This window comes from Callorhinchus milii, unplaced genomic scaffold, assembly GCF_018977255.1.
Source record: "Callorhinchus milii isolate IMCB2004 unplaced genomic scaffold, IMCB_Cmil_1.0 Scaffold2, whole genome shotgun sequence".
NCBI classification, from domain to species: Eukaryota; Metazoa; Chordata; class Chondrichthyes; order Chimaeriformes; family Callorhinchidae; genus Callorhinchus; species Callorhinchus milii.
The window spans coordinates 31,759,171-31,781,289 of NW_024704743.1; the positions used below are offsets into that span (position 1 = coordinate 31,759,171).

General features: G+C 42.3%; 1 long non-coding RNA gene across 1 annotated transcript in view; it reads left to right on the plus strand.

The window, feature by feature from the left end:
- LOC103184905 overlaps positions 1-14,989 on the plus strand; it is a 143,745-nt gene extending 128,756 nt beyond the window's left edge. Inside the window, exon 4 of the long non-coding RNA XR_488583.2 lies at positions 14,944-14,989. This is a non-coding gene — a long non-coding RNA (uncharacterized LOC103184905). The remainder of the gene's footprint in view (positions 1-14,943) is intronic.
- Positions 14,990-22,119: the final 7,130 nt, after the last annotated feature.

Here is a 22,119-nt window from a genome sequence, read left to right on the forward strand (position 1 = left end):
TCGCATTGGAAGAACGATCCAAGGTACTGGATAGTCAAGGGCTTGTACCCAAGCTGGGGTTTGGAGTCATGAGAGGTGAAGTGCAAGGGGGGGTGGAGGTGGGAGGATGACTGAAGGAGGAAGGAACAATCCCCCAAATAAAACTGGTCATTCAAGTTCATGGCTATGTGTGGGACATAACTGTGCACAAAATTGAGGCCGTCTCAAAGTCCTTCACAGGATATACTGTAAAGTGTCGTGACTGTATATTTTGTGGACAAATGTGGCAGCTCATTTGCACAAAGCAGTGTCCCACAAATACCCATGGAGTGAATGACCAAATTTATCTGGCGGATTTTTGGCCAGGACACCGGGAGAAACTCCCTTCTCTAAATGTGAACTGACTGTTCACCTTCCTCTTCTGAGCTTTATCTGTGCTGGAGCGCGATTTCGGTAGAAGCAAGCTTAATTTCCAAGCTATTCGTTTTCAGATTGCATTAGCAAGAAGAAACTATGATCGCTGGTCTGCTTCACACATTTTACGCATGTACTTTTTATGCTCATTTGCGGTTATGTAAACCACCATTCTTAATAACCCAGTAACATCTGGGATGAAAGTCCATGCACACAACACAGCTGGTATGTTCAGGATTATTCATCCTTTCAATTTTAAGTGTGAGAAATATATTTTTATACGAAAACAATAAAAATGCATTCCATTCACTACTGAGAAAAAAACTAACGTATTTTTTGGAACAATTATATATTTTTGTAAATGGAATGCCATGACTTTGCGTCTGGTCAATGTATCAACTCTCCGAATGTGTTAGTACGGATACCATTTGACTCAGAAACGTCCCAAACACATGTCGAAGTGTAACTTAATCTAAGCACCCTGTACAAGCTCCAAATATTCAATTGAAATCTTCAGTCTTGCTGTTTTAAAAGCTTTGCTTGTCGCAGGATTCAGCACAAAAGTTGGTTTATAAAGATGTGGAAACATATTAAATTTCATCCATTTATTTACGGTTTCAAGTCATTTCGATACCATGTACTTACTCAGAATGATTGGCATGAAATGAAAAATGTGTACCTGAAGAACTTTATGGTGTTCCTTAACACATTCTTTATGGTAAATAGCAAGGGGCATTGGCCATTCACTCAGTCCTGTAGCTCAGTGGTTAGAGCACTCGCCGCGCAAGCCAGAGACCTGGGTTGTATTCCCAGCAGGGCAAAACATTGGGCAACTTTGCTTACTTCACACGCCTCTGTTTACCTAGCAGTAAGTAAGCAACCCGGTTGTTAGTAGATGAACGGATCACTTTTCTGGGGATAATAATCTCTCAAAAAAAAAATAATAATTTGGTCACTCGGTCCACAACTGTTTGTGGGACACTGCTGTGTGCAACTGGCTGCCGTGTTTTGCCCACATATATACAACAACAACAACAAGATTCCATTTATAAAGCGCCTTTCACGTCAGGAGGACGTCCCAAGGCGCTGCACAGTTGGGTCATGACCCGAGCAGGGGAAATGGTCAGGGTGAGGGGAGGGAAGGGAGGGAGCGAGGAGGGGGAAGAGAGTCGAGAGGGGAGCTGAAGGCACGGTCAAAGAGAAAGGTTTTGAGACCGGCCTTGAAGGAGGAAAGGGAGGAAGCGGCGAAGGCACTGGGGGATGGAGTTCCAGAGCCTGGGGCTGAGAGGCTGAAGGCCCGACCACCGATGGTAGGGCGGTTGGGGCGGGGGACGTGGAGCAGACCGGAGCCAGAGGAACGGAGGGTACGGGCAGGTAGGTAGGGGGATAGTAGGTTGGAGAGGTAGGAGGGAGCAAGGCCGTGAATGGCCTTGTAGGTGAGGATGAGGATCTTGAAATCAATCCTCTGGGGGATGGGGAGCCAGTGGAGGCGAGCGAGGGTGGGAGTGATGTGGTCGCGAAGCCTGGTGCGGGACAGTACACGAGCTGCAGAGTTCTGAATGACCTGCAGCTTGTGGAGGGAGGTGGCGGGAAGGCCGGCGAGGAGAGAGTTCCCATAGTCCAGCCTTGAGGTGACAAAGGCGTGGACCAGGGTTTCAGCAGCGTGAGGGGTGAGGTAGTGCCGTAGTCTGGCGATGTTCCGGAGGTGATGGAAGGCGGTGCCAGTTGTGGTGCGGATGTGAGGGAGAAAGGACAGCTCAGGGTCGAACAAAACGCCGAGGTTCCTGACTGGCTTTGAGAGGTGGAGAGTGCAGCCTTGGATGCTGATGGTGTCAGCGCCTGAGGTGCGGAGGCGCTGACGTGAGCCAATCAGGAGGGCCTCGGTTTTTCGCACGTTGAGCTGAAGAAAGTTGTCTCTCGTCCAGGACTCGATGTCGGACAGGCAGGCTGTCAGGACATCGGTGGTCGTGGAGTTGAGAGTAGAGGAGGAAAGGTAGAGTTGGGTGTCATCCGCATACATGTGGAAGTTAACTCCATGTCTGCGGATGATGTCACCGAGGGGGAGCATATAGAGGGTGAAGAGGAGGGGACCGAGGACAGAGCCCTGAGGGACACCACATGAGACAGTACGGGGGGTGGAGGAGAAGCCATTCGTCGAGACAAAGTGAAGACGGTGAGAAAGGTACGACCTAAACCATTCAAGGACAGTGCCTTGAAGGTTGAGGTGGGAGGACAAGCGGTGGAGTAGGATAGCGTGGTCGACCGTATCGAATGCTGCCGATAGGTCGAGGAGGACGAGGAGACAGAGGGAGCCCTGGTCACAGATGGTCAGGATATCATTGGTGACCTTGACCAGGGCAGTTTCTGTGCTATGGCAGCACGGAAACCTGACTGAAGGGGTTCGAAAAGAGAATGGGTGGAAAGGAAAGAGCGCAGTTGGGAGGCGACAACTCTTTCCAAGACCTTGGAGAGAAAGGGGAGGTTGGAGATGGGCCGGTAGCTTGATAGCTGCGACGCATCAAGGGAGGGTTTTTTCAGGGTGGGCGTGATGATGGCAGTTTTTAATGGAATGGGGACAGAGCCAGAGGAGAGGGACAGGTTGATGATGTCAGTGATATGTGGGGCAAGAAAGTGGAGCTGGGAGATAAGGAGTGGAGTGGGGATGGGGTCAAGGGAGCAGGTGGTTGGTTTTAGGGATAGGATGAGTTCAGTGACAGAGGGTGGGGAAACGGGTACGAAGGTGTGTAGGGGAGGATGGGTAGGAGTCGGAGTGTGGGAGGGAAGGGGTGGGTGGTGGGTGGAAGTTGGAGGGGAAGTGACCGCGGAGCGGATTCCCTTGATCTTGGATTCAAGGAAATCCAGCATCTCCTCGCAGTGAAGGTTGGAGGAGATGACCTGCGCGGGGTGGCGGGGGGGACGGAGGAGTCGGGATGTGGTGGAAAACAGTAGCCTGGGGTTGTTCTTCGCCTCCAGGATTATCCTGGAGTAGAAGGACGACTTGGCCGAGGCTAGAGTGGAGCGGTAAATTTTGAGGAGGTCCAGCCAGATTTGTCGGTGGACCGTTAGGCCAGATTTGACACAGGTGCGTTCAGCAGCCCGCACCTGGCTTTTCAGTGAGCGGAGGTGGGTGGTGTACCAGGGGGAGGAGCGGGAGTAGGAGACAGTGCGGGAAGTGATGGGGGCAAGAGTATCGAGTGTGGAGGAGAGGGTATTGTGGAGGAGGGAGAGAGGAGAAGAGGGGTCGGTGAGGGTTGAAGGCCAGAGGGAGAGGAGTTCAGAGGACTCCAAGGCATCGGTTAGGGATTGTGGGGGTAACTTCTTCCAAGGGCGGTAGAAGATGGTGGTGGGTCTGGTGGAGGTGGGGAGGGGGTGGAGGTGGTGAAGGAGATGAAGTAGTGGTCAGAGATGGCCTTGTCGGTAATAGTGACATCCGAGACACTGAGGCCCCGGGTGATCACCAAATCGAGTGGGTGGCCGTGACTGTGAGTGGGGGAGTTTATGTGTAAGGAGAGGTTGAGTGAGGAGAGCAGGGAAGAGAAGTCTGTGGAGATGGAGCAGGAGGGGTGAAGTGTAGGTTAAAGTCGCCCAGGATGATGAGGCGATCAGAGCAGAGGCAAAGAGATGTGAGGAGTGTTGAAATGTCAGAGATGAAGGTGGGAGAGGTTTTAGGGGGCCGGTAGAGGAGGAGGATTTTAAGGGAGAGGAATGAGGGGTGGGAGAGGGTGAGGTGCTCAAAGGAGGGGAAAGAGCCAGTGGAGTAGGGGGATAGGGCAAGTGGTGTCCTTGAGATAAGGGCAACACCACCGCCACGGCGGTTGGGGCGGGGGATGTGGTGGGAGGTGTAGCCGGGTGGCGTGGCCTCCGTGAGGGGGTCAATTCACAGTCAATTCACTTCACAGTATATTCTGTGAAGCGCTTTGAGACGTCTAGAAGACGTTAAAAGCGCTATGTCAAGTGCAAGGATTATTATTATTATTATTATTAGCATATTACTGAGGGAAGTCTCCTCACTGACCACAGTAGTGGGCATGATGCTCATGGCTGTCTGGTTCATAACAACATAAGAATTTGCTGGGCTAAAGAAGATCAAGGTCTATCCAGTTCGCCTTCCACCATCCTGGCAGTCGCTTGACATGTTGGGTCCCAAACTATATATTGTATTCAGAGACCAGAAGCAGTGCTCTCATTACTGATCAACATGAAAAGTTAGGCAAGGAACACATTTGCATTCTTCCTTATTTATTTGCACTGATTGGTGAGTCAGTAACTAAAAGGCAATTCCCAAAGAGCAAAGGGAGAGTTTTATTTCAATTTTGCCTCACACAGAGTGTTGTTAGAACATGGAAGGCATTACCTAGAATAGAAGTAGAGGCAGAATCCATAAGCTTTTCATTGGATTTGAAATAAGTACCTGAAAAGGAGGAATATAAAATGTAATGGCATGAGAATGGGACAAAACAACAGCAACAACATTTATATAGCTCCTTTCACATCGGGAGGATGTCCCAAGATGCTGGAAAGTGAAGAGTTTGCAACCGAGCGAGGAGTTGGAATCAGGAGAGGGGGTGGCGGTGGTGGATGCGCGGTAAAAACCAAGGTCTTGAGTTGGATGTTGAGGGAGACAAGGGAGGGGGTGAGATGGAGGAGCTCCAGGATGGAGATCCATAAGGTGGTGGCAGAAAGCCTGAAGGCCCAACCACAAATGGTGCGGCGGGCAGGGCAGGGGAGAAAACATAAAGCAGGTAAATGGCCACTGAGTGGAGGGAGCAGGCAGGTTGAAAGGCAGGTTGGTAACATTTTAGTTGGTCACTGAGGTAGAGAGGAGCAAGACCGCAGAGGGCTTTAAAAGTGAAGACGAGGATCTTGAACTCATATCTTGAAATCTTGAAAACAGGTAGCTCTTCCAGAGAGCCAGCACAGGCACAATGGGCCAAATGGCCTCCTTTGTGCTGTAAGTTTCTCTGGTTCTGTGACATTTCTGAGAAAAGGAAAATTGCTCACGACTAAGTCCAGCCTATTTCCCGGCATTGGGTAAGGTTCACCCCCTTTGTATTTACAAGGTCTTAAAGTTCTGTTTACATCCTACTCAACAACAACAACAACAACAACCAACTAAGAGCTAATTTTCTCCAACAATCTGCACAATGATTTTCTAATTTAAGAAGTCAGGAAAAGCCAGCAGTCTGACTCAATACAACTTTGGTTGCTTTGCTGAGGTTAGCCTAGGGGCTGCCTTTCTTGAAGTGCAGAATTCCATCTTGTACAAGAAATTCGCCCACAAAATTACAGTCAATTCAATTGACAATATATTCTGTGAAGCTCTTTGAGAACGTCTTGAAGACATGATAAAGTGCAATGTCAAATGCAAGGATTATTCTTATTATTATTAAGCTCAAGGCAGTCTGATAAAGGATAGGACCCAAGCCTTAGCCTTTGCTTGCTGAACTTGACAGCTATTTCTGGCGTGGATAACAGCTGGATGACCATAGAGGTCAACTGAAGTGAAAGAGCCTATAAGAATTGCAAATAAGCTGTTTTTTGTCCCAATTGTATGTGAAATATGCGTATTAGAAATTAATCCATGCAGTGGTATTCATATAACTGCACAGGCCCTGGCAATTAGATACAGGAGTTGCATACTCAAAATTGATATTAAGAATGATGTGATTTTTACAAAAATAAACCCATCTTTCAAACTGTATTCCATAGGGAGTGTGAAATCTGACTCATAGAACAAACTCATGTCCAACTAGGACTGTGAGTTGGGATCTGGCAGACACAAGGCAGTAGGAATAAAATAATATTTATTTCCTTTGTCTCTGGTTTTAAGATTCAGATTATGTTAAATAGTGTTGGAAGCTGATCAGTTTTGATACACATACTGAATTTAACAGATATATCATTTTTATTTTGAATATAAGCAGCCAAATTATTTAGCGCAGTTAGTAATTTGTTGACGTTTACCACTGTAGTGTTTAAGAAGGAGATAGATAGATAGATACATATTTGGGAAGCAAGAGTCAGAGAAATGGAATCAGAAAGATAAAGAGCTGCCACAAACTAATGAAATGGCAGAACAGGCCTGATGGACCAATTATTGACCGTCCATTCCTTCTAAAACAACTTACCCAAATTACTTTTGATATGTTATTTTAGCTAAATCCACTGTGTTTGGTATATTATGTTGCTTGTTTAACCTCCAAAAATCACAAAGTATTCACGTACATTTTTCAGCAGTCAAACTATGCCTCACTCTTCCTCGCACGTGGAAGATTGCCCAATGCCTGCCAACTCCTTTGGAGATGACTGGAGCTAATCAATGCCATATAACCAGAGTGTTGTTATTAAACCCAAGGAGCTTTAGGTTCAGAAGGTTGGTTTTTCAAGAAGGTTTCTGGGCTAGTTCAAGTCTACATGGCACACCATTTGGAATAAATACATCAATACATTGTAAAGTTGAACAACTCTTGGCATTCTGAGCATTTCAACAATGAGCAATCTTCTTTAATAATAATAATAATCCTTGCATTTGATATAGCGCTTTTCACGTCGGGAGGACGTCCCAAAGCGCTTCACAGAACACACTGTAAAGTGAATTGACTATATTTGTGGGCGAACGCGGCAACCAATTGCGCACAGCAATATCCCACAAACAGTCGTAGATTGAAAATGACCAATTTTATTATTGTTTTGGTTTTGGAGGGATTATTATTAGGCGTGTGCAGTAAGGAAACTTGCCCAAGGTTTCGCCCTCTGCCTGGAATTGAACTCAGGTCTCTCGCTTGCAAAGCGAGTGCTCTAACCTCTGAGCTACAGGACTCCAAGCAACAAGCAGATCATTTCAAGTAAATGATGGAAACAGGCATTGATAACTATATTCGTAGCTGTAGGCAGGTGTCAGTGTCAATGTAGCTCTGGAAATTGCCAGGGGCAGGTTGCTTGGCATGTTACCTGACTAGGCTGCCTGAAGCCTCAATTTGTCTGCACCAGAACATCCTGTTCCATTCATTTCAAGGATATGGCCAATCTCCTAACTTCTCAGAGAATCTGGAGCCAAACTCATATAAAATGATATAGGAAAAAAGCAGGGAATTGGCATTGGAGCAGGTCTAGGTTCCACGTTCTGTGTGGCCTCCTCAGAGCCTGCATTTCTACAATTCAATGATTCTAAGTAACCTCCGTGCACTAAGAAGAGAGGAAGGCACTACATTCATGTGCAGTTCGGAAATTCCTTTCATGGTACACTTTTCACTTAGCAACTTGAAAAAATATTAGGGTTTGTCTGTCAGTTAGACTCAGAGACTGTAATTGAAGAAATCCTTCCAAACCGTTACTTTTTTCTCTGCCTGGGCTCATTGTTAGTTTCTTTTTCCCTGATGAGCATTTCCTGTTGACTGACTGTTTTGAGCAGCTAACGCTGCTGGCAAATAAGTTTATTTAATGTCTGGCAGAACAAAATCCAACCTCAACTCACGCTGAATAGTTTTGTTGTTTATGAGTGGAATTTGTCATTGAAAATTGTAAATGAGTGTAGTTTCTCTCGTTCTACTCCTTTCCTTATTTTCGTTTAAACCTGATTTTTACCGTTTTACCAGAGCTGAGTGGAAACTCAGACCAGACAATAGGTGCACCTACTTGCAGCTGAAAATGTGCTATGGCCAGCACTAACTGGCTCAAACCTCCAGTTTATTGGATAATATAGAGCCATGTTTCCATCGGATTCCTAATTCCAATTGCTGTCAATAAGTAACCGGGAGGCATACAGACTACTGTAGTTGACAAGACAAATTGGCAATACTACTAACCCAGGACATCATTTTCCTCTCATTATTTCTCATGCTAGTGTAAGTAGTAATAGACCAAAATAACAGCCTTACATCCAGACTACTCCAACAATTACTATGGTCTGGAGTCTAAGCGGATTATTCTGCTACATACACTCCAGTCATTATAAGTCATTGATGTGGGTTAAATGCTATTCTGCTCCGTTTGAAAAGTTTAACAAAACTGTTAGAAATAAATGAAATACACTTTTTAAGTGATAAATAACATGACATTCTAAATTCAATTATACTTTGAAATCGATGCTACATTCCTTTGCGAGAAAATACAGAAAATGTTGTCACACTTAATCACAATAGATCAGACTATTCTTAAACCATATGAAACCCTTTCACCATATGGGATGCATGGAGCAAAATTAAGCCCTCAATCTTCAACCAAACAATAGAATCAAAATAGCACCATTAGCAAACACATGAAGAGAAGAGGCTTGAAGAAGTTCCCTAACAGTAGTACCCAAACCCATTTGAAAATGTTGCCAGCTGCTATATTAGATTTACACTTGGCGAAGCCACTGTTTTTGAAGTGGGAGTAACATTCCAGATGCCACTCTAGGAGATGTTGATTTAGTTAGGTTGTTATTCTGAAAAGAGTCATTGAAAGGACATAACCCGACAACCCAAATTGCAATGGTGGCTACTAACAAACTTCAACAATCTCACCAGTGCCATGTGTAGTCAGTGGCCACTGTCTCTGCTGGCAGCACTTGCCTGAGTTGCTGTTCGTTGCTTGAACAGGCATGGGATGCCGAAGAATAAACCTGCAGGCCACAAATATGGATCTCGCTGATGCTCTGTTTAACAAGCTGCAAAGTAAAATGTCAATACCCCCCTCCCTTGATATAACACTAATAGCATACTGTACAAAATTACCATCTGTTCATACATATTTCTTTACTGACGGCCAAAGAAAATGACTGTCATGGTGAGTAAAGTTCACTGGGAAGACAATCTTATTCCAAGTGCAAAATGTGAAGGATAGTTTAAAAACTGAGTGTTAAATAAGCAGGGGGATTCCCTGCCATTGGATTAAATGTATGTCTGATTAGTTGCAATTGGGGGAAAATCAGAGTTTTGTCGTAACAAATGCATTAAGACTGCAATTTTCCATCCCTTTGTGCTAGTGTTGGATGAATTTTCCGATAGCCTTGTTTAAAATAGCTGTCACAGAAGCTAATTAATAAAGGATGCCAAGTTGGAAGAACTAGGATTTTCCTCTGTTTTGAAATTTGGGGGCAATTACTTTGGCCTGAGTGCGTAGAGAGGGCCTAATTTTCAATATTCACCAGCCAATTCTATTGCATCAATTATAATAACGTGGCTTTCACAAGCTGTGTTTTGCGACCTGGAATGTCCATGGGGACTTTGAACATGGGCATTGGTATCAATTGACATCACTGACTGCATTCATTAAAATTTGATTAATATCACTGGTAATAATTCACACACCACAAGATCACAAGATTGGTTTGAATGCAAAAATCCCTTTGGTCCATTTGATCTCATCCCTCCAGAATACTCACCCTACCATCCTTCCTCCACGGCATCAAACTGCATTTTCATTGTCTTAGCCTCAACCACACATCCCAGCAACTTGTTCCAGTCACTAATTACTCTCTGAATGTAGAATTACATAGTTTGTCACAGTGCGGAAGCAGGCCATTCGGCCCTACTGGTCCCACAGACTTTATACTCCCATGAAACTCCTCCCTGCCTAATCTCTTTCCCGTACCTCTCTATTCCCTTTCTCTCTCGTATGCATCAACTTTCCTCTTAAATATGTTGGTGCATTTGTTTCAACGCATCACACGTCACAATTTTCACACATTTACTTCAGTGAGATTGAGGGCCTACCATTTGCCAATTTCTAAAAATAGTAATTATTTTTCATTACCATTTCCCATATATACATATGGATTTGACATATAAATAAGCAATGGAAACGGAGACCTCTTCAAGTAACCAGAAGCATATCACATTAAGAATCTGTCAGAGGGAGTTCTTGTCGATCAGAAAGGCTTTCTCTTAGCAGAAGTGATTATTATCACTTGTTCCCACTTGTGATTTGTAGCCCTAACTGTGAAGCACTTTGAGATGTCCTCCCAACATGAAAAGTGCATAAAATGTTTAAGGAGTATTAGTGTGAGGAGGAAAAATCTGTTCTGCTGTCCTTAGGGAAGGGGGAGGGGAATTGAAATTTCACTTTTACTCCAATTTCACTCCAATTTTTAGGATTTGATGTTAATTGTTAAAGAAATTCTGACACTGTTCAAAAAGAAAAGAGTGTTTCTCCTGGTGTCCTAGCCAACAATCCCCCAGATAAATTGGGCATTGACTTCCTGGATTTTCAGGTGATATTGCTGTGCGCAAATTGGCAAATGTGTTTGCCTAGAAATAATAATAATAATCCTTGCAGTTAATATAGTGCCTTGACGTCTCAAAGCGCTGCACAGAAATTATTGTAAAGTGGAGTGACTGTATATTTTGTGAACAAAACGCGGCTGCCAACCAATTGCACACAGCAGTTTCCCATAAACAGTCATGGAATGAAGTGACCCAATTTTTGGGAGGAGGTTTTTGACAGTCACGACACTTTATAATAATAATCCTTGCATTTGATATAGGGCCTTATCACGTCATTGAAATATCCCAAAATGCTTCACAGAGTATACTGTAAAATGAATTGACTGTATATTTTGTGGGCGAAATGCGGTAGCTAATTGCGCACAGAAGTGTCCCACAAATAGTTGTGGATTGAGTGACAACAATTTTTTTAGGGATTATTATCCACCGAAAAAGTGATCCGCCAATCGATTAACAACCAGGTTCCTGCTTACTTCTAGGTAAACACAGACGTGTGAAGTTGCCCAATGATTCGCCCTGCCTGGGAATCGCATGCTGTACTTTACAATAATTTCTGTGAAGCGCTTTGAAACGGTTTGACATTATTGGTGCAACATCAAACGGAAGGATAATTATTATTATCATAAATGATAAAAATTCTATTGGATGTGCCACTCCATGCTTCACAGCATGGAAGGCCAGCTAGCAGCAGTCCACATAAAACAATTACTGCAACAAATCCACTTGACAAATATATTGTGCAAAAACTGCTCATTTTTTTAAAAATCGGTTGATAAATTTCTAGCCTGTTACAGCATTATAGACTATAAACACTGAGATTGGAGAATAGAAACTAATTTGATCCATACCTATATTAAAATGTTTTATTTTGCCACAGGAATGGCATTACAGCGGCAGAACCATCAAATTGATCTCTAACCGACACGTAAGCGAAATGCAAGAGGATAGAGCAGTCAAGCAGCCTAACCTCACACTACTGCACTCATGTGCTTCAATTAGTGCTCAAATGGAAAAAAGGTTCGCTCTCGACCACAGCCATCTTTCATCTTAATGAGCATACACACTCTCGAACTGCCACAATAAAGGGAATAGAATAATGCAATTTGTACTCCTTGGGAGCTTAATTCGAGGAACAGTATTGCAGCCTTAAATCTGCTAGGCAGAGTTAGCATGAAATCTCAGCAGAATTTGACAGCAACTACAGATTCACGTTCTGTGCAACTATAACTCACTGCTGAGTTATGGTCATGCCTCTGTCAATAAACGTCAGATTCACTCATAAGTGCTTTCAATAAGTAAAAAATACTGAGATCCATTAAAATGTATTGTTAATGATGTTCGACTGTAGCTTGGCTGGCTAGTGTCTGATATAATTGCAAACTCTCCCCTCCCCAACACACACACACTACACTATCAGTCACCATTAGAAAGCTATCGCAATCCAAACTTAGAAGCCGATGTTTTCTAGAATCAGTGGCACTCCATCATTGTCATTGTCAACCTGTTGACGTTTACATGACTTCCTGAGAGTCATGTATAATACATTAGAAAATCAAAAATATAAAATATATATTGAATGGTTTGACATCTAGATAAGAAACAATAGTCTAATGGTTATGCTACTGGATTAATATCGCTAAGGTTAGGGGTTTGCATCCCACCGTGGCAGTTGCGTAATTTGAATTCCAAAATTGTAGTAATTTGAGCTTGAAAAATGACCACAAAGCTGCTGGATTGTTGTAAAAAAATCAACTGGCTCACAAATATCTTTCAGGAAAGACAATCTGGCATCTTTACGTAATCTGGACTATAAGAAACTACAGACTCGCACTACATGGTTGACTCATAACACCCTCTGAAGTGGCTTAGCAAGTCACTCAGTTAAGAGAACACCCACCATGACCTTCTCAGGGTAACCAGAGATGGGTAATAAATGCCGTTCTGCCAACATTGGCCACATTCGGAGATCAGTAAAAACATAAACTCAATATTGTAATGATGATACTGTCCATTGGTATAATGTTCATTTAATTTCAAGACTGCCTCTTTTACAACCTTAATGATGCCGACGCAAGCATCAACACGATTACCTTTGAGGCACCCTTTAGAGAAAAGCAGGTTGAGAGAGATACGATCCATCTCTTTAAATTGCCGAGAGGCATAGGTGATGTGTATGGAAGAAAGTGAGCGCACAGGTTTAAAATTAACAAGATTTAGGGAAAGCGAAGATTAGAAGAAAATTATTTTTCCTGCTGAATATTGAATGATTGACCATTCTGCCAGCAAAATCAATTGAGGCTGAGTCTATTAACTCCTTCAAATTAATCTATTAATGTTTCAGATGTTTAACAGAGAGATAGACAGATGCTTTGGTATCAGAGGCATTAAAGAGAATGGTGAAAGGGGAGCACTGGGATTAAAAGATCTGTCAAGATCTAATAAATGTAACTGGCTCAATGGGATAAATGGCCTCCTTCTGTTCCTGTTTTCCTTTGTTCCTAAAATGGGATATCGCTTACTCTTTTCCTGTTAATTAAACATTTGATTTAAAGCATTGAGCTTTCTCTTCTGGCCTCTCAGTTCAGAATCTTGTTGATTCCATTCCAAACACGAGAATTTCCTTATGTAAGTAGGATGCATGGAACTCTGCTTGTTTTGGGTATGCTTAAATATGATAACATAACATGTAGGAGCATGTGTAGGTCATTCGGCCCTTCGAGCCTGCCCCACCATTCAATCATGGCTGATCTTCTAATCTAACTCCAGCTAATAACCTGTCCCTGCCTTATCCCCATATCACTTAATCCCTTTTGCAATAAGAAATCTATCTATCTCAGTCTTGAATATGTTCAACGACTGAGCATCAACAGCCCTTTGGGGTAGTGAGTTCCATACATTCACCACCCTTTGAGTAAAGACGTTCTTCCTCAACTCAGTGCAAAAGGGCTGGCCTCTGATTTTAAGGTTGTGACCCCTGGTTTTAGTTTCTCCAACCACGGGAAACAATCTCCCACTATCTACTCTATCATGCCCTTTGATGATCTTATAGGTTTCTATACGATCCCCTCTAATTCTTCTATATTCTAGAGAATATAGGCCCAAGTTGGTCAGCCTATCCTCGTAACTCATCCCCTTCATCCCTGGTACTAACCTAGTAAATCTACGCTGCACCCCTTCCAAGGCAAGTACATCCTTCCTTAAATGAGTAGACCAAAACTGCACACAGTATTCCAGGTGTGGTCTCACCAGGGCCCTATACAGTTGCAGCAAGACTTCCCTACTCTTATACTCTAATCCTTTCATAATGAATGCTAATATACCGTTCGCCTTCCTAATTGCTCGCATGATGATGGGTTTCTGAATGTGTCAGACATCTGGCTGACCAAAAAAAAGCCAATTGATGGACTAAGTGAAATTAGTTTGGGCCGTTCCTAAGAGCACAGAATGTGCAGCACAAAGGTGTCCCTAGATAAAAGGATAGTGATGTGGGAAATGGGAATGTCACACTGTTGCAGTCAAAGTATTTTTCTGTGACTGGTATTAACGTACACTTTGGGGGAAGCATAAAGGGAGTTTTAATTTGCATCTGTCTGAGCTACGTATGATCTGAGTGCTTTCTGTGCTAATATTGAGGTAAAAGATTAAGTATAGAAGTTCACCAAATAAATTGAATTCTTAAATTTGCAGATGTGGAATGGGAAGGGTGATCTGAGCATAGTTTCTTTATATAGAAAGGAGGAAACCAAGACCATAAGAAGAATAACCTGATCCATTTGTATAAAATCAGCAACAGTTGCTGAATACTGAACAAAAGATAAAAAAATAGAATAGCAGTGAAGGCAATTATTTATTCAATGCAAATATGCTGTTTGTGTGACTGGAGATATTCAAAGCCTATTTAAGGCACCTAATTTCCATTTTCCCTCCGTGCCCCATACCTGCAGCTAATATTACCCTTTGAAAATCTGCATTTTTCCAATAAGCTGATATTTTCGCACATAACCTTTTTTACAAATCATGTCACAGCTGATAGCCAATCAGGAAATTGAATTGCCAGTGAGAGGTGATCTTTCACCTCTCTGTGAAATCAGCACATTAAGGGACTCGGATATTTTTTACAGTTTTGCTCCATGTAAATGAGACGGCCAATTCAGACAGCGGAGTGTCAAACTAATGAGGCAGACATGATTCATATCCACTGAGAGCAAAGCAAAGCAAGCTGGCTGTGACTCAGACCATAGTGAGGCCTGCCTTTGTGGGCCATGTTCTGTTTGTTGCTCCGCAGTTATATGTCCACGTCATTCTATATTAAATACAAATTCATTGTTTGTTTATGTATTTCCAGTTCATCGATTGCGTCAATAATTTATGGTCCGTCTGCTTTCTGATTCAGGTAAACGTTAAGGGACTTGTTATTATTTCAAAGAAGAATGGAGATTTTCTCTCAGATATCCTGGTTTATATTCCGCATTCATTCTGAAGTTTGGATTAATTGGGTACTCATCTCACTCTTGTGTGAGGATGCAAATTTGCGGCCTCCATAACAATATTCACTTAATTTCTAAATAATCTTATTTTACAGTATAATCCTTCCATTTGATATAGCACATTATCACATCGTAAAGACCTCTCAAAGCTCTTAATAGGATCTACTGTAAGGTATAGTGACTGCATTTGTAGGAGAATGCGGCAACTAATTTTCACACAGCAGTGTCCCTCAAGCAGCCATGAAGTGAGTTAAACCACCAAGAGTGCTGCCACTGAGCTAGACTGACACTTGATAAATGAAATTCTTCTAAATGTTTTTGTTATATAAAGGTGAGACAGTGGAAGCAGAAAATGTTGTTTGTTTCCATAACAAATGAGATAGATTTCTGCCAGAAAATAATATCTCAGGATACAGTATATAGTTTGGCACACAACATGTCAAGCGACTGCCAGAATGGTGGAAGGCAAACTAGATGGACCTTGGTCTTCTTTCACCTAGCAAATTCTTATGATCTTAGGTTCTAAGTTTACAATCTTGCCCCTTGCACCTCCCCATACTGATTCTTACTATTAACCTGAGGAACAAGCAAATGAAAATGTTTAACATCCCATTTCGAGGACAGTATCAGTGACAACACAGCACTCCTCCAGTACTGCACAGGTCAGCCTAAATTACAAACTCATGTCCCAATGTGCACCTTGAACCAATAATCCAGACCTACCAGAGATGCTATCTAGAGACCAGAGTGTTAGTAACTGATTCAAACTGACACTTAAAAACTGAGATAAAGCGAAGGCAAAGAATAAAAGGAAAATAACATCAAATAATATTGTGTGCTGTAAATGTGCAGGAATCGTTAATTTTGTTTAGGAGATATATTTTAGAATTTGTTTATAAAAGTTTGGTCAGAGTTACTGAGCAGCATTATCTTTGGTATCTAGTAACAGGAAGGAATGACTCAGGCTTAGGTCATTTGAGAATAGCCATCTACACATAACACTGTACTGTATTCCACACACAAAGTGATCTGAACCACAGTGGAACTAAACCATTGCCAAAGAAACAAATTCACACAGCCCCAAATGTGCTGAAAATTCTCACGGGGGTTCTGTGTCTCACTCTGATTTCGCATTTGTGGTTTAACGGTTACGCAAAACACCAGCATCATAACCAGAATCTCCCTCCTTGTCCCCCCTTCGCCCAATATAGAACACCTGTAAGTAGCTGTTAAAGGAGAAGGAAAGTCTAGAAGGAGGAACTCTGAACAGGAAATGTTCTTTCTAGTATTTTCATCCCCGTTAAGTGTGCAGCCTTCCACAGATACCAGCATTGCAACAGAGCTCATGGGTGTGATCACAGGTTACGTGCTGAGTTGAAGTTCACTTGGACCAACTACAACGGTTTGTAAATGGGAAGTTTGACAGCAGATAGAACCATGTCTTTGGTGCTTCACAGTCATCCAAAGAAAGGATGGGTTTGCCTACACACTGCACAATCACAGCACTTTGCAATATATCCCATGAAACACTTTGAGATATGCTCCTGGCATGAAAGGCACTATACCAAATGCTAGGATTATTACAATGACATCCATAGCTACTGTGACCTTTTAAGGGCACACTGACTACTGAAATCACAGTGCAGCTGTCATTGGCTCTCTGGTCAACAGTTCCTCTGAAATAAGCTTAAGACAATAAAATAAATTGTGCCACTTAATCTTTGACCTTCTCCCTGTTTGTTTGCAGTAATTGTTAGTAAAAGCATTTAGAATTGCAAAACTAATTGCTGTATAAAGTAAATCTCGAACCACAGCGGCCATTTATTTGGAGCTTGTTTAAAACACAAGAAACTATTCTCATCCAGTAAAAGAGAATTGTCTAAAATGCAGGTGAGGCTATTACCCAGTGGTGATTTTGTAATCCTTTTAATTGTTTGTGGATTACATAATTCTAAGCACCTGTGCTTTGAACAGGGTTAACTCATTGCTACTAGGCCATGGTTTAATAGCCCATATTCAAACCACATTCTATTGTTACTCTTCATTAAAACCCTGCTTCCTGTCACACAACAGCAGCAACTTGCATTTCTAATATGTCCTTCATGTAAGATAATGTCTCATATTATAGGGTCGTGCTTCACAGGTACAGTGTTAGAACACTGAACGGGGGAGAGGGGTTGGGAGGTGCCCATAGGCATCTTAAAGAAGCCATAAGAAGCCATGATTTTCCTGTGAGACATTTTTTTCTCGTTATATCACTACACTGATACACACCATTATCTGTCAGCTATGCTGATGCCACTTAATAATTTTAAAGCAAAAAATGCTTCCTTAAACAAAAGATTATTTCTTGATAAATGTACTATTTTTTGAGCAGGCTCAGTTCCCAATAAAATTTCCAATATAATCAGATGCTGCTAAAGGTACCACGATCCAAAATAAATTCAATTATTTCCAGTAGTTAAATGGTTTATTTAATTTTTAATATTTAATGTCATCCTTCCAGAATACACAAATCAATACAATTTACATTTATTTAAAGACTTTCACGTCCCGAGAATGTCTCAAAGCACTTTCCATTGTTGTCTAGGCATCTGAGCTGGGGATGGGAGCCGAAGAGCAAGGAGTGGGGAAAGATGACCAAAAGCATGGACAAAGAGGTACATCTTGATCAAGGGGATGGAGTGAGCTAGTTGGAGAGACTCCAGGATGTAATAATAATACTTGCATTTGCTATAGCGCCTTACCACGTCTTCGAGACGTCTCAAAGCGCTTCACAGAATATGCTGTAAAGTGAATTGACTGCATATTTTGTGGGCAAAATGCGGAGGTCGCAGAGGTAGGGTGGGGCAAGGTCATGGAGGGCTTTGTATGTGAGGACCAGGATCTTGAACTGGATCCTCTGAAGGATAGGGAGCCAATGGAGTTGGGCAAGAATGGGGGAGATGGGATCGCGGAGTTTGGTACGGGAGAGGACACGGGCTGCAGAGTTCTGGATTATCTGCAGCCTGTGGAGGGAGGAGTTGGGAAGGCCGACAAGCAGGGCGTTTGCATAGTCGAGCCTGGAGATGATGAAGGCATGAACAAGAGTTTCAGCGGCCTGAGGGGTGAGGTAGTGGCGGATTTGGGCGATGTTACGGAGGTGAGGAAAGGTAAAGCGGGTCATGGCTTGAATGTGGGGGTGAAAAGACAGTTAAGGGTCGAGCAAGACACCTTGCCCAATGTTTTGCTCTGCCCGGAATCGAACCCAGGTCTCTTGCTTGCTTAATATAGAATATCTACCCTGTCATGTTCCCATTACAGCAAACTGTCTCTCAATTGCCCTGGCCTCCACTATTCTGCATGGTAACCTATTTTAACATAATTAAGGTAAAGAAATACACACAGAAAATGGTGGCTGTACTGAAATTGCGTTCACAGCCTTTATAAACACACATATTCTTTGAGACTCACTTTATGTGAAGTTCCCCACTGCTGTAATAACTATGTCAGACAACATTGCTTCATGCAGCAATTTAAAAAATAAAGAAAGTTTTACAAAATGCTTGAAATGACTCAATGAATTGAACCATATTTGTTGAATATAGATTCTGCAATATGGGTTGTATTGCCAATGAAAGTGGCTAATGTCTGATGTCAGGTTGCATCAGAATATTATTGCTATTCACAGCCCATGTTTGCTGCGATACGAGCAGATGGTGTTAACCTAGCCCTAGCAATCCCTTGTGGTCCTAATAAGGTGATATCAAAGGACCGATGTTAAATTATAGCTGTATGTTATATATGTTACATAATACCGTTTCAATATCTCCACCCAACCAATCTTCACCTAACCATAAACTAGTCCGAATTCTCATCCACTTCCCTTCACCTTCTTAATAATAATAATCCTCATCATGTCGTCAAAATATCTCAAAACACTTAACGGGATTTTACTGTGGAGTTGAGTGACCGTGTTTTATAGACTCACACGGCAGCCAAACAGGTATTTTTGTGGAATTGACCAATTGACCATGATTGATCAATTTTATTTGGGGGATTGCTGAACAGGACATAGGGAGAAACCTCCTTCTCTTTTTGATTAGTGCTAAGGATCTTTAACGTCTACCTAAACAGGCAGATGAAACTTTGGTTTAACATCTCATCCGATAGACAATTACCATTATATGTAGAACATTTTTATTCAGTTCAACATTTATGGACAATGTATTACAGGAAATGTAGCATGTAGTTAATAAGATTACAACAAAGGAGACCTTTGTAGGTTTGTTATTGGTTTTGTTTCAGTCAGCCGGGTGTCTAACACACAAGGAAACCCATCTCTAAGCTTAAGAGTATCCAAACCAGACACCTGAGATTCCACATCTGCATGCAACCTTCCCTTCGTCTGGAATGGAAAGAGTGTACATTCTCTGGAGGGATGCACCCTGCTTATCTAATCCTGAAAAGAGGCAAGGCTTTGAGACCTCAGAGTCTTAACTGGGGTATCGTTGGAGTTTAACCAGCTAAAACCACGTAGCTTCCTATTGTGAAAAGTGGCAAGGTTTCCGCGGCTTGTCCAGCTAGGACTATCGAACTCTGCTTTGGCCTGCAGGATTAATATGGCTTTGATGCTCAGAAATGAAGTCCTAAGTATTATATTGTATTGTGTGGTTTTTAAAGGTCCAGTAAAACATACATTGGTTATCCCATCACTATTTGTCCTTTTTTAGTGCTTTATTACATTGATATTTGCAAAGAATGTACATCATTTTCTATCAGTAAACAATGAATTGTTGGTGTCCATATGACATCCCTAATAAGAAAGAAAAACCTTTGTTTCTTCTAATATCCATAGTATACAAATAGTACCGTGATGCCTGACTAAACACATATCCAAACCATGGATAATCCTGATTTAACCATAAAATTCCAATGAACATTCCCATTCGCTTTCATTATGTAGAAATTTCTGAGCCGTGCACAATATTTATCCAAGCAGAATATATCCTGGCAAATTAGTTGCGCCTTTGTCCAGATTCAGCTGAATTTCTTTCCCTACAAACGGAATCCCCTCATCTTCGCACTGTTAGGTTTGAGACTCTAAAGTATTTATATATTCCACACAACACATATAGACAGCATGGTTATTTCCAGTACAGCATCAATTCCAGTAACCTTAGTACTTGTGACAACCGTGCAACCTTTCAGTGAGGTGGATGTTGCACCTCAACTGAAGGGACCTTAACAGTTAGTAATGTGACCAAAGCTTCAACAAAAGCACAGAAGTGCCAAAGATGGCATCATAAGCAGTGATATATCAGCCCTCATCTTGCACATTCAGGTTAACATTGTTGTATAAAGATTACATGGGATGAAGGTTTTCTGAGTAAACAATCTTACTTTGGGGATGCTAATGACTCAAAAGAATCCCTCATGTTTTGTACTTGTGGTTGATAATAATAATAATAATAATAGGTGCATTTGATATAACGTCTTATCACAACATCAAAACAGCTCAAAACATTTCACAGAATTTACTATAATTTTTTTTGTTCAGCCGGGTGTCTGACACATGCGGAAACCCATCACCATGCTTAAGAGTATCCAAACCAAGCTGAAAACTCCATTCATCCCACCTTACACGTGGAAATTCAAAAGATAAATTGTGGTAATGGAATGCACCCTCTCTCCCCCTGCGTCCTGCTTACCCAATTCCGGAAAGTATTAGGCGCAGATTGGCAAGAGCTAAGGCCCGGGGACCCCAGAGTACTGCTGGAGGCTAGGAACATAGGATCAGGAGTAGACCATTCAGCCCCTCAACCCTGTTTCACCATTTAATTAAGATCATAGCTGATCTGTACCCCAACTAATCCTTCAATTCCAATTTCCCGCTTTCTCCCCATAACCTTGACCTACCAAAAATCTATCAACCTCACTCTTGAAGGTGTCGATGATTCCAGCATCCACGGCCTTTTGGGGGAGAGAATTCCAGATTTCTACCACCTTTGAGTGAAAAAATTCTTTTTCACTCTTAAATGGCCTGATTCTAATTTTAAGACTATACCCCCTTGTTTTGGATTCCCCCACCAGAGGAAATAGCTTCTCTGTATCGACCTATCGAATCCCTTTATCATCTTAAACACCTCAATCAAATCACCCCTCAAACTTCTAAACTCAAGGGAATACAATCCAAGTTTACGCAGCCTTTCCTCATAACTTAACCCTTTTAGGCCTGGTAACATTCTGGTGAACCTGCGCTGCACCCCCTCCAGGGCCAATATAACTTTCCTGAGGTGCGGTGCGCAAAACTGAATACAGAGCTCCAGATGAGGTCTGACTGACGCTCTGTACAGCTGAAGCATCATTTCGCCCCCTTTGTATTTCAGGCCCTTTGAGATAAAAGGGCCAAAAGCCATTCGCCTTTTTGATTACTTCTTACACCTGGGAAGTAGTTTTAAGTGATTTGTGGATATGGTCACCCAAATCCCTTTGCTCCTCCACAGTTCTTAGTCTCTCCCCATTAAGAAAATATTCTGCTTTGTCTTTTTTCGATCCATAATGGATGACCTTGCACGTACCTACATTGAACTCCATCTGCCACAACTTTGCCCACTCACTTAATCTGTCTAAGTCCCTTTGTAACTTCCTACTACCATTTACATAATTGACTGCGCCTCCCAGCTTAGTGTTGTATACAAACTTGGATATAAAACTTTGCAGTCCTTCATCCAAGTCATTTATATATAAGGTGAAAAGCTGAGATCCCAGTACAGACCCCTGGAGGACACCACTTGTCACGTCCCGCCAATCAGAGAACGTTCCCTTTATCACTACTCTGTGTTTCCTGCCTCCCAACCAATTCCCAAGCCACGTCACAAAGTACCTCCGACTCCATGCACTTCTATTTTCACTAATAAACCTTTGTGAGGAACGTTATCAAATGTCTTCTGAAATTCCATATAAACAACATCCATAGACACAAACGAGAAGCGAGAAGACCTGGGTTTGATTCCTGGGCAGGGTGAAACCTTAATCAATTTTCTTTACTCACA